Here is a 12,394-nt window from a genome sequence, read left to right as displayed (position 1 = left end):
ATATACACTTAAATTTAGAAAGGGGAAGATGCACCTGATACTGGGCAAGTTGATTCCTTTGCTACAGCTGTAAATACAAAAAGAGCGATCTGTATCATAAAAAAGCAGATCATGATTTACGTCCCTGAGATATGAAAATGTAAATGTGACATACATAATATCTGCAGACAGATAGGAAGGAACCTCCATATATCCCCAGATGAAATAAGAAATATCCTTCATGCTTCACAAGTGGATAAACATGTATGTAAACAGGGAGGCTGTGTGGTCCAGTGGTTAAAGAAAAGGGCTTGTAACCAGGAGGTCCCTGGTTCAAATCCCACCTCAGCCACTGACTCATTGTGTAACCCTGAGCAAGTCACTTAACCTCCTTGTGCTCCGTCTTTCGGGTGAGGTGTAATTGTAAGTGACTCTGCAGCTGATGCATAGTTCACACACCCTAGTCTCTGTAAGTCGCCTTGGATAAAGGCGTCTGCTAAATAAACAAATAATAATAATAATAATAATAATAATAATAATAATAATAATAATAATAATAATAATAATAATAATGATAATATGTACAGGCTACCAGGCACTTCCACAGCCAGAGCTTTGTAAGCACATAGCTATAAAACACTTAACAGTGCATTATGCAATAATGCTAAAACATTATTTGACAAACATCAAATTACTTACAACTCATTTAACCATTGAAGAATATTCTTGGGCGTATATATTAGAGATTTTTTTTTTCTTTTTCCTCAAAGCTCATTCCATTAGGTGCTGGGATTAACCTAACAATAGGTTAGTTTACACAGTATTCTAAGTGAATTAAAGCATTATAAAACCCACACTTTTGGCTATGTATGCAACCTTACATTCTGTTTGTTTTTTTAATTACCGCTCCTCAGTGGCGAGATACTGATAAGAGTGGAGTCCACGCAGTTACCTCAATGATTGCTACAGGAGTGAAGTATCATCATCATCTACAACTGAGAAGCCACTGTTTTCTAATACGCATGTAAAGAGAAAGGCTGTTCAGATAAAAAGAAGATAAAATCAACAGCAACGGTCTGAGGATCCTTAGTCCGACATTTCATTTTGATTACATGTTTTGAAAGATAGGAGAAAGCTAAGGGGTCAGTCAGTACTGCAGATTTTGTCTCGATCGAAGCTCTGATAATTAGGAACAGAGCAACTGCAACGGTATCAAACCAGCAAGAAAAAAACAGTTTTTAACTAGTTTTATACAGTTCATTTAAGGTCTTGCCTTTCCAATGGCACAGGAGGTACTCCATTAGTATAATCTGCTGTTTAGAGCTCCTGCCTTCAGGCCAGATCACAGGGGTGTGCTGACACCTTTGAACAATGGGACTGGGGGTGGGAGAGGGGGTTATATTGTTAGGGTTATATGAAAAAACGCTCATGTCAGTTATCCAGAATCCTCAGTTTAAAAGTTTCCTCGTCAAGTCTCAGCTCTCAACCAAAGAGAGATACAGCTTTTACATCAAAAGCAAGTATACTGTATTAAGAATAATTCTTTACTACTGAAGTTGGCAAGCTTTATCCAGTTTTAGAAAGCAGCCTTTGGTTTAGCATGTTGTAAATCCCGTACAGCACAGCAAGGCAGCACTTAATAGCACTAGCTTTAAACTGTCCCATGACACCAGCAAGAAAGGCTCAGGCATTATTTAAAAGATAACAAACCCAGCAAGCAGCAGCCTGCAGCAATTAATATGGACTGTTAGTCAATCAGCCCTGAAATTCTGGCTGGGTCTGTAAGAGCATCCCCCCTTCCAAAACCATACCCTCAGAGACCGACAAATACAGGCTTTCTTGAACAGAAGCCTCTCTCTTTATAATGGTGAGAAAGCAAACAAATGGAAAATTAACTAAAAAAAAGAAAAAAAAACAACAGTGAAGTATTTAAAAAAATGTCAGTTAGCTCTGACTTTTACCTATAGTGTCTGACATTGTGGGGTTTAATATGTTCACTGAGCATTCTTTATTGACATTTATTATTTTTTATGACTTAAGAACTGCCTTGCCAAAAATTTATGAAACTGATACAGAAATGATATGTTCTCTATTACAACTGATCATGCATATTCATGTGATTTGTCAACGTGCCACTCAAGGACATTTCTGGTGTTGGAATAGTTCAATTTATTCCCCTGGGAAGGATAATTAGCTTGCCTGAAATAAGCAATCATTTCATCTGTAGTATTTGAAATAAAATCATGGATCTGTCCAGTGGAGATGCTGCATTTGTTCTCTGGTCATCACAAAAGCACACACAGCTGCTCTTGCCTCCTGTCTGGAAATAGACACTGCAAAATGACTGGCATACTGACCAAACAAACCTTTAACTATGGTTATGGTGGCACCCTGGTGCCATAATTAGAATATGATTATTTAATTCAACTGTTATTCAACTGTTATTCTTCATCCAGTATTTGTTTTTTGTCTTTACCTGCCAGGTATAGTATAGTAGGACCAAGAAGCTAATTATTTCGAGCTTATGCTGGAATGAAGCTACTGGAAAATAAAATTCCACTAGGAGGTACCAAATGCCCTTAACAAACTTTATTGCACTGTATACCATGACAACTGCAGAGCAAAGTATTATAAAGCATAGTCAAAGCAGGGTGACTATTTGTGAAACAGTCACAATATATATATGCATGCAATAAGGCCAGACAGGGTATACTGGAACCTTGCTCGACCAATCACTTTGCTTGTTTCACGTTCCATTGCCAGCCCTGGATTATGAATATATATATATATATATATATATATATATATATATATATATTGTAATATAGCGGGTTGTGAGAGACGGCAGGGAGGGGGTTAAAACCTCCCTGCAAAGGAAAAAGAAAGAAACATGTGAATGCACAGTTTTGTATTGCTTTATTGTTTATTTAATTTTCTAATTGATTTGTTAATTGTTTTATTATTAATGATCATCCGCACCTGGGCTTTATTAGGGAATTAGACCCAGGTGCGGGAGTTTAAAAGGAGAGCAGGCAGTCTGCTCGGGGCTGCTGAGTAGAAGGAGGCAGAAGAGGTGCTCTGTCTCCGAGTAGCCAGAGAAAAAGTAAGTGCGGTGTCAAACCAGTGTGTTTAAGTTTGAGGTTTTGGAAGGACGGGAAAACAGCGTAGCTGTCCCGTGTTAGTCAGGGTGTTCCCGTGTGTTAGTTAGTGCTCCAAGAGGAGCTAGGTGTTTATTTTGTGTATTTGTTTTATTTTTGTGTTTATTAAAAAATTAGCGCAACTGCGCAAGAAAATCCATTTCTGTGTGCTGGGTCGTATTTTTAAAGGGGCACGAACCCGAGTGGGGGCAATACGTTACAATATATATATATATATATATATATTGGTCAACGGCTTATTTTTCCACCTGAGATTGCCACCACTAACCTTCGACCAGATATTGTCTTGTGGTCTGGATCAGCACGCCTTGTTCACCTGGTAGAGTTAACAGTGCCATGGGAGGATGCTGTAGATGAGGCGTATGAGAGGAAGAAACTGCGGTATGCTCAACTAGCCACTGAAGCGGAACAGCGAGGATGGAGAGTTCGGGTTTACCCAGTGGAAGTGGGTTGTCGAGGATTTTTGGCACACTCTACAACCCGGTTTCTCAGAGACGTCGGATTCAGTGGCCAAGAGTTGCGTCGCACAGTGAAGAACTTATCAGAAGCAGCAGAGAGGAGCAGCAACTGGCTTTGGTTGAGACGGAAAGATTCTGGCTGGGGATCTCAAGCACAATAGAAAGAAAGAAACGCTGATGTACAGGTAAGTAAGCTGGGCTGAGTTGAGTGGGGGACGGAGGGGGGTGATGCTGGGACGCCAGAATCACCGTCGAGCCCTCTTGAGGTGTCGTGGGCTAGTCGACGAAACACTGAGGATGGAAGGTGCCCACTTGAAAACCCCAGAGATGTACCCTACTTAGCTCAATCCAGACGGTTTTCATGCTGATGCGCTGGGGAGGCCGGACTGTGGTTGATCCCCGGAGCAAGCATCGCAGCCGTTGTGTGTGCTGATGCGCCAGGGAGGCAAAATAAGCTGATCCCTGGAGCCAGCATTACACTTCAGCCATTAACACCAGACAGAAGGATATCTACATCATCATATGGAAGGAAACGTAAATGGATGGAGACACATATGGATCACATTAGTTTACTGTAAAGCTACGTCTTAGTTGGTGCTTATCTTGGCGAGAGCCGAGTTCAAATCAGCATGAAGTTTTAACATCTACTCTCGTGTAATGGAAATCATCATTTATAAACTTTAATGACTACAATATGGTAGGAATAAGTCACAGGATTTTCTTTTTTTTGTTGTTGTGTTGGTAAACTGTTTACAGATACATAATGGACCCGTTCATAGTTCATAGAACCTCAAGTACTCAAACCAGGGAGCCACGTTCGTATACTTAAATCGGTTCTGAATGCTCAACCTAGGTTATATGAAAACACTGTACCACGTTTTCCAGAGTAGGTTGATTTTAAAAATTTTTAACGTTAGTTTTGGGTAACTGTTTGATATCATCATGGTGCTTTGCCAAGTTCATAGAGACATGGACGTTTTCCCCACCATATTATTGTGGTCAGCCAGTTTTAAATACATGTGCTAAATGCAGTAACTAATAATGAAACAGAATCTACCTATTATGGGACTTCTCTCACAGTTGAGGATAAATCAATTGTTCCACATTAAACTACTCCACTGTATGCTCTCTCTTTTGATTTCTATATTTGTATTTCTAACTCAAGGACTATCTGTTTATTAATACACATATCTAATGATTCCATAAATTGTTTGAGAAGGTGTGGGATCCTGTAATTAAACTCTATTGCATGTTTCTGTAACTCATTTAGCAAGTCCCTTAGGAGTCTTAACCAAGACCGCAAACCTCTTCCTGGCAGTACACAGGGTAAATAAACACAAAGCCCACTAAATACTGACTGGCAAAACAGCCATCACTCTTGATTGCTTCTTAAGTCTGGAACTCAGACCTGCTGCACGGTTACCCTCTGATAGAACTGTGAAGATCCTGGAGTTGTGAGAAGCACACTTGGCTCCTGGACAGAGCTGGGCACAGGTACAAGGTAGGCTCAGGGGAAACCTTTATCTGGGCACATGCCATGTATTAAACCTCAGTGTCGTGTTTCAGAGTTGGTCGACTAAAGGTTAAACCAATTGAGGCTGGTGGCCTCAGCTGAGCCCCTGTGGACCTCACCACACACAATCACAATTCAGTACAACTTTCCACAATTTTCAGTCTCTGCTTAAAAGGATGCTCAGATCAGGTTGGAGATACAGCCGAGACCTAAAAACGAATATTCAATACACCTGGTGCACCTCAATGACAGATATTTGGAAATAGTAGTAATCCTTGTACAAAAGTACTTTATCCTCAAATTATCTGTAGGCATTTGCCAAACAGAGCTGTGACTGCAAATTAATCCATTGATTTGTGAAATAATTTAACACAGATTTTGCATAATTTGGACTAACCTTTAATTCATAGAAATACAAAAAAATTAAAATAAATAGTAAGATGTTGGACAAACATTTAGATGAGTCTTTATCAATGTCTTCCTGAAACATTGTTTAAAGTTATGACAGAACGTAGATGCCTTGTTTCTTGTATGAGCGCAACAAAAGCAAACAATTAAAATAAAGAGAAGACAACCAAAGGCATTAAAAGGGGAGGTATTAATCATTTACAACAGGAAAATAAAAACAAATCACATCATCCGCTTCAGACACAAAACCCTTTTCCTTTTCTTGTTAGTTTGGTAAACTAACATTTTGACGCATTTAGCCTGTCCTTTCCAACATGTTAGTTTGGCAGATAACTACCGTTTTGGAACAGGCTGGTTGTGATTGGTGTGTTTGCAAAAGGAAGCACTACCTGCGACTACCTGCTGCTCACATGTGTTACTCCTGTTTGGACGTCCGTCTCTCGTCTCTGCACAGCTGCCAGTTTTCTTGTCTAATTGAGGCAGTTCTTTCTGTAACAGGAAAAGGAGAAAAAAAGAGTAAAAACTGTGGAATCCCTCTATAACAGCCACCAAAGGGATGGAGTACAATATTCTGAAAAAGACTGACATAGTAGGGTGGTCTTGATGGTGAACTGGTCTTTATATTGTGATCTGGTTGGTCACAGTGATTCATTTTACTTTAAGTCACCCGTAACTAAACACAGAAGTAAATGCTAATAGTAATAGTTAGTGTGTGTGTGTGTGTGTGTGTGTGTGTGTGTGTGTGTGTGTGCGTGCATGCTCTATTCCTTGTGAATGCTGGGTGGTATTCACAGTAATTGTGTCCTCATTGCCCCCAATGTTTTAGTACACAAATCAGATATGATTTAATTTTCTCAAAATATTCTCTTGCATAGAATTTACACTACTGTTGTGAATTCTACATCTGGTATAAATAGACTACAAGACACCTGCCAATTCAGAGATAAGAATTGTGGACAGTGCCAAGCACAGAATTGCACAGACTCCTTAGGCAACAAACAAATAAAATACTCCCGTGTGGAGCAGGTGGATAGTTCCCCATTCATCATCCCAGCATGCCAAGGATTGCTGAAGAGGGGTGCTGATACAAACAGTAAGCTGAAGGCACCCCCAAAAAGTACCTTGACAGAAAAAGTAGGATGGCGTGAAATTGAACTTTTTTGCGCTGGAATCCTGTGGCAGGATGTAGCAAAAAAAAAACAACAACAACAAAACTACCCCACTAATTCCATTCATAGTGTAATTGGTGAGGCGTTTATATTTTACTTGAAAGTTCCCTTTCTGGAAAGAACAACTATAGCTCTCATTTTCCCATTTGCTCTAAGGTAAATTAGGAACAGTTCTCTTCAGCCCTAAAAAAATATTCTCCCTTTGGGCAGGGATGGCACAGCTCTTAGCTAAGCTAGGTGCATCATCCAGACAACCATCGTTTGCAGCCATTCAACAGCCACTGGCATATTATCTTAGAATATAACATATATATATATATATATATATATATATATATATATATATATATATATATATATATATATATAAGCTTATTTATACATTTTCAGGAAATATTTAGTAAAATAACATCTTTCCTGCTTTCAGTCCAAAAATGGAAATGAATATAATAATGCATTTAGTGCTGCTGCTGTAATAATATTTTATATATAAATGGTCCGTCTGTGTAAATATCAATACAATTGTTGATTTTAGTAGCTGCCACATGCTTAAAAATTAACTCCTGATTGGCCAAAAGTAAAATGTACTCTGGAAAAACGTGATTCCTTGTTTTTCAAACTTCCTGCACACATGTGGAAACATAGGGACAACTACACACCGAGATAATCCAGGAATACATTGAAAAGTGTTTTAAGTTTCTTACATTCTACATTTGTTAATTCACTCCAACCTCAACAAGAAAGCACTTTCAGGAAAATCCACCTTTCTTGAACTCCTGCAACAAGGAGAAAAAGATCAAGATTTAGCCAATTTTGTCTGTTTCTCTACAAGTAGCACATACTTAAAATCATTTTTGCTAGTTAGGTTAATCCAGATCAGTTCTGCAAATAAAAGGAGAGTGGAATAAAGTTAGGTCCTGTTCTTAAAGACACAGTTATTCTCCTCTTTTACTGTACACTATACATATTAACTACACATTGTATTCCCACATAACATGAGTACACTACTTTGCCTCAATATTGACTATCCAATTGTTACTCACAGCCAACTTTATGGGAAAACTATAGGACAACTTCATTCCAAACATTTGACTGCCATTCTACTTCTGTTTCGGTACAGCTCTAGACACATTAATGCTGGTTTATAACTATGGTGATCTTTCTTTTTGGTTTCTCTTGTCTTGCAACTGCCTGACTAGATTTGGAAGAGGCATCACCAGAATAGAGTTGAATTTTCCCCAAATTTAGCTGGTCTTGTCTTGCAACCATCTCCTGGTAGTCGCAAACCTTGTACCCAGGCTTTTTTCTTACAAATTGCAACAAATCATTGGTTAAAAAAACAACCAAAAAAAACACACATCTGAGTAAATGTACAAAAAGAGCCATATTAGAAAAGGGAGCAGCCACTAAAAGATATCTATGAAAACATAGCACCCACTTTTTACTAATGTTCCTTACAATGTAAAATTAAGTCTGCATATGAAAAGATGAGGATGCTCTTTAAACACATATTTTCTACAGGTGAGAGGAAGGCAATTATTTGGGCCTGAACCTCTATACACAACAATGGTTTGTTCTTCTGCAAATTATTCTCCAGTGTTGGGTTGTATTTGAGCATTAATATCAATGTTGAAGTTTTTCATTAAACCTGAATTATAGAGATCTTAAATCTGTGATACCAGTTCAGCCAATGTGTGGCTGAACTCATACTTAAAACATTTTTAAAAAGTCTACTGACACAAAAGATGTAGGACAGTATGTGAAAGAGCTCACCCCTGGAAAGCACCACCCAGTACTTGGAAACAGTCTATGTTACTTTTAATTAAGTCTTCTTTCCATACTGGCACCAAAGTTCATCATTTGCACCTTTTTTCCAGAAGGGACTCCTCCCCACCTCCAATAGCCTCTAGTAAATTATGAAAAGGAAGCTTTGGATGGGAATTATTGGAACGCTCCGGGCTCCTCAAGGTCAATGTCTATCATTGCTCGCTTCTGGTTCAGCAGCAATAGCAGTAGCAAACTCCTTGACTCTCAAGACGTGTATGTATGCAGAATTCACTATCTCCTTTCCCTCATACAGAAAGCCTTGTGTTCACTAATTCAAGGCCACCACCCACACCCCCACAGCACTCAATCTGCGGTTGCTGGGAGGTCATTACATGAACATACTGGAGAGAGAACTGCTTTGTGCTGACATTTTGAATTTGCCAGTTTTATTCCAATTGAAGGGGATGTGTGTGTGTGGGATTCTGGGGGCGATTCAACCCCACTAGGGAATTTGGGTCCCACTTTAATTTGGTATTGTTAGCTGCCACAACTTTCTAGGATAGAAGTACTGTACAGTTTTAGCTTAAACTGCTGTGCTGTTAAAACATTTTCCAGTGTTAACCAAAGCTTTAAAGGTGTTCACTTCTTTTTTTATGTAGAGATGTATGCAATTACTTAAAATACAATGATACATAATCTGCTGCATCATGTTACCATTGCTGTAGGTCACATGGTATGATTGCAACAAGACCATTAGCTAGAATGAGTTTAACTTAAATGATTAGGTACCAGGGACTTATTACTATAACTTGTAATGTTTACCATTGTCATAAACATATATGCATATTCCAAATGTAGGTATAAAATACAAGAAGCCAAAAATGCTCAGCAGAAGGAAATGGGACCAGTGATAACTTTGGTTAATGCATTATGTACTGCATAATATTCTTCTTTATTCTTCTTTATTCTATTTGTTCTATTCTATTTGCTAATTGTTATTACAGTTAGGAACATATGATATCGAATTACATTGCATTACCATTATAAACATTTACCATGATATTTTTGCACTTTTACATGCTTTTACTAGTTATACTTTTACAACAACAGAAATTGTAATTTCACTGCAGTTCCCATGGTAGCAACTTGTTTCTTGAAGAATACCTTCAGTAGGAATTTATATATTTACAATTAAAATCCTGAATGCTGAACAAGGACACCTTTTTCAGTGCTAACGGGTCATTCATAAGCTGGCAGTTTGTTCAGACACTGCACAGCTAGACCTAAATTTCATCTGCCTGCCACCTCTGCTTCCCCTCAGGCACCTACTAATTAATACGAGCCAGACTGGAAGGGCAGAGAGACCATGGGGCCATCAATCACCCAGAACCTAACAAGCTTGGGCAACAGAGACACTGACAGGGCACGGCAGATGCAGAAAATTGATTGGTACATTATATGCTGCAACACAGGCATTTCGCAGTACCCAGCATTTAGGTATGAGTGTTTGAGCAATGAAGGTTGGCTACAAATAATGGTTTCCAAAACATTAACATGATGTGGTCCCAGTTGATCAAGCAACTCAAAGCAATTTATTCCAAATTGTAAGGAAAAACACCCAATAAAAGGCACCAAACCAGAAATAAAGAACTCAAAGTTTTAATTTAGGGGCTTGTGAGTAGCCTTAAACTATTTCTTAATAATTTAAGAATCATAATAGGTGGGTAATGGTGGGTAATCTAGCTAATACTGTACAAAATGAAAAACAACATAACCAACAGAACCTGTTACTCTGTAACCCAATAATTTTTAGGAATAACTGTATTGACTTTTAGCAGAAACTTTGCCAGAAAAAGACGTTCTTTAAATAGTTGTCAGTGAGGGGTATAGATTAATGGGTGCTGCACAAGTTGAGGGCCACTGCTTTCAGTACATTTACTGTACCACAATAGTAGACATGTACCCTTATGAACACTTTAAAAAAGAGAAAAAAACATACAGATTTTTTTCTTAGATAGTCAATAGTAATAGTAAGCAATTTTAGTAAAATATTTGTCACAAAACAAAACAATTGTGGTATAATACAGCATGGTATTGCAATACATAGTAAAAATTGTCCTCTGGTTCATTGTAATGAGTGTAGGGCAATTATTTACAAAACCATGAAAACTATACTTGCCACCAATGATCGTTTAGGCCAGTGAGATACTTTTTTTCTTAATTATGCATCATTCTAAATTAAATCATATGAAATTAATATGGTAATCACATTGCATAACATGTAGTGGAAAGGAATGTAATCTCTTGCAATGTCACAAATATACCTTAAATGTTATTTATAATTACCTCCTGTGTTTAAGGCAATTATAAAATGCGTATGAAATCTATTGTAAAGAAAAAAATAAATAAAAGAAAAAGGGTTTGGCAAAAACACTCCTCCCACCCCCTCACCTTCTCAAAAAACCTGCCCCTCCCTATAGTCACCCAGCCCCAAAGCATGTGTATATAAAAAAAAAAAAAACTGGGCACAATTCATACTCACCAAACCTGTACTGTAGAGTAGCTATGGAGCAATACCACAAATAAACACACAAGCCCAGCTGGACACCTGTGAGTTCACTGCAAAACACTATTACTTTCTTAGAAAGATATGGAAATGCCAGCCCAAGATTACTTTAAAGTTAGATTTAACTGCAAAACAATGTAAATATGTTTTGTTGCGATTCCCTCAGACCACTTGCTTATTAAATATGCTGGTACAATCAACTGCTCTTCAAATACAAAGCCAGACTGGCAGGGCAGAAAGACCATGATTTTAAACCATCTTCTTCAAAAGGGCATTACAGTGTTTTTCAAGAACACAACTATTTCTTTTTTTAAATACTGAATTCTGGACAGGATTTCAGAGACAGTAGCTGCCCGATAGCTTACAAATTATATTGCATTAATTATATTGCATGAAAGATGATTTCTAAAATGTCTACCATACATTAACAAGTATGTCATTAACACACATACCAAAGGCCACAGCTGTGAATTAGAGCTATCCGTATGACACAAACGTTGATGACCATGTCATATATCAACAATATACATACAATACAATACAATACAGTACAGGATACGTAAAACAAGTTTCAAGGCTATAGTATAAGTACAAGTATACTGTTGATATATGACATGGTCATATGTTAGGGGATTATCTAGACAGAAGGAAAAATGTAAGTGTGGCTTACTGTAGAGGTAGACAGGGTATGGACAGAGATATACCCCTCTAGCTCTCAAGAGATTGCACATTCCCAAGATCAAAACAGAATCCCACAGACCACATTCATTTTTTTTGAAGGTTACAAAAACCATGGCCAAGCACATCTCTACCTTACAGGCAAAACCCTTTAAGTTAAAGTTCAGCATATCTTTACAAAATAAATAATTCTATAAACAAAAAACATTGTCAACAAAAATAAAATATTGTCAGATGCCTATAGGTTTTTATTTTTTCTCTCCCTCGGTTTGTTGTCAGGGAATATGGTTGTATCCAGCATTGAGTAAAGATTATCATAAGGTTGCCATAATACACTCTGTTACTGTATATTAAAATATGATTAACTTCAACTGTGTTGCGACACTCCTAATCAATTTGACTTCTTAAAGCACATTACTGTATAATGTTTAATCCTCCACTGTCTTCATAATTCAGACAACTGATTATACATCTCAAGGTAAAACTGGATGCAATGGAACAGAAATATCAGTAACCCTTTCCTGTATGTATGTATGTATATATATATATATATATATATATATATATATATATATATATATATATACACACACACACACACACACACACACAAAGGATAACAATAAACACAGGCAGTTTATCAATTCAATTAGTGATATGCTGGACTATACAAGGCAATTTACACAAATATAAATTTA

The 12,394-nt window shown here is 37.6% G+C and overlaps 1 protein-coding gene across 7 annotated transcripts in view; it reads right to left on the bottom strand.

Annotated features, from left to right (window-relative positions):
- Positions 1-12,394, bottom strand: part of LOC131696547 (zinc finger and BTB domain-containing protein 7C-like) — a 93,216-nt gene that overhangs the window by 26,408 nt on the left and 54,414 nt on the right. For 2 of the 7 annotated variants that reach the window (XM_059023794.1, XM_059023787.1), the window contains 2 exons: positions 7,390-7,461; positions 5,906-6,005 (listed from right to left, as the gene is read on the bottom strand). The exons of 1 other annotated variant lie outside the window; for it this stretch is intronic. The gene's annotated coding sequence lies outside the window, so the exon portion shown is untranslated. The remainder of the gene's footprint in view (positions 1-5,905; positions 6,006-7,389; positions 7,462-12,394) is intronic. 4 more of the 7 variants (XM_059023802.1, XM_059023798.1, XM_059023805.1 and 1 more) reach the window with 3 other exon arrangements.

The sequence above is a fragment of the Acipenser ruthenus genome, chromosome 1 (genome assembly GCF_902713425.1).
Source record: "Acipenser ruthenus chromosome 1, fAciRut3.2 maternal haplotype, whole genome shotgun sequence".
Lineage (NCBI taxonomy): Eukaryota > Metazoa > Chordata > Actinopteri > Acipenseriformes > Acipenseridae > Acipenser > Acipenser ruthenus.
The sequence above is the reverse complement of the archived record's forward strand: the minus strand, read 5'-3'. Positions and strand labels throughout refer to the sequence as shown.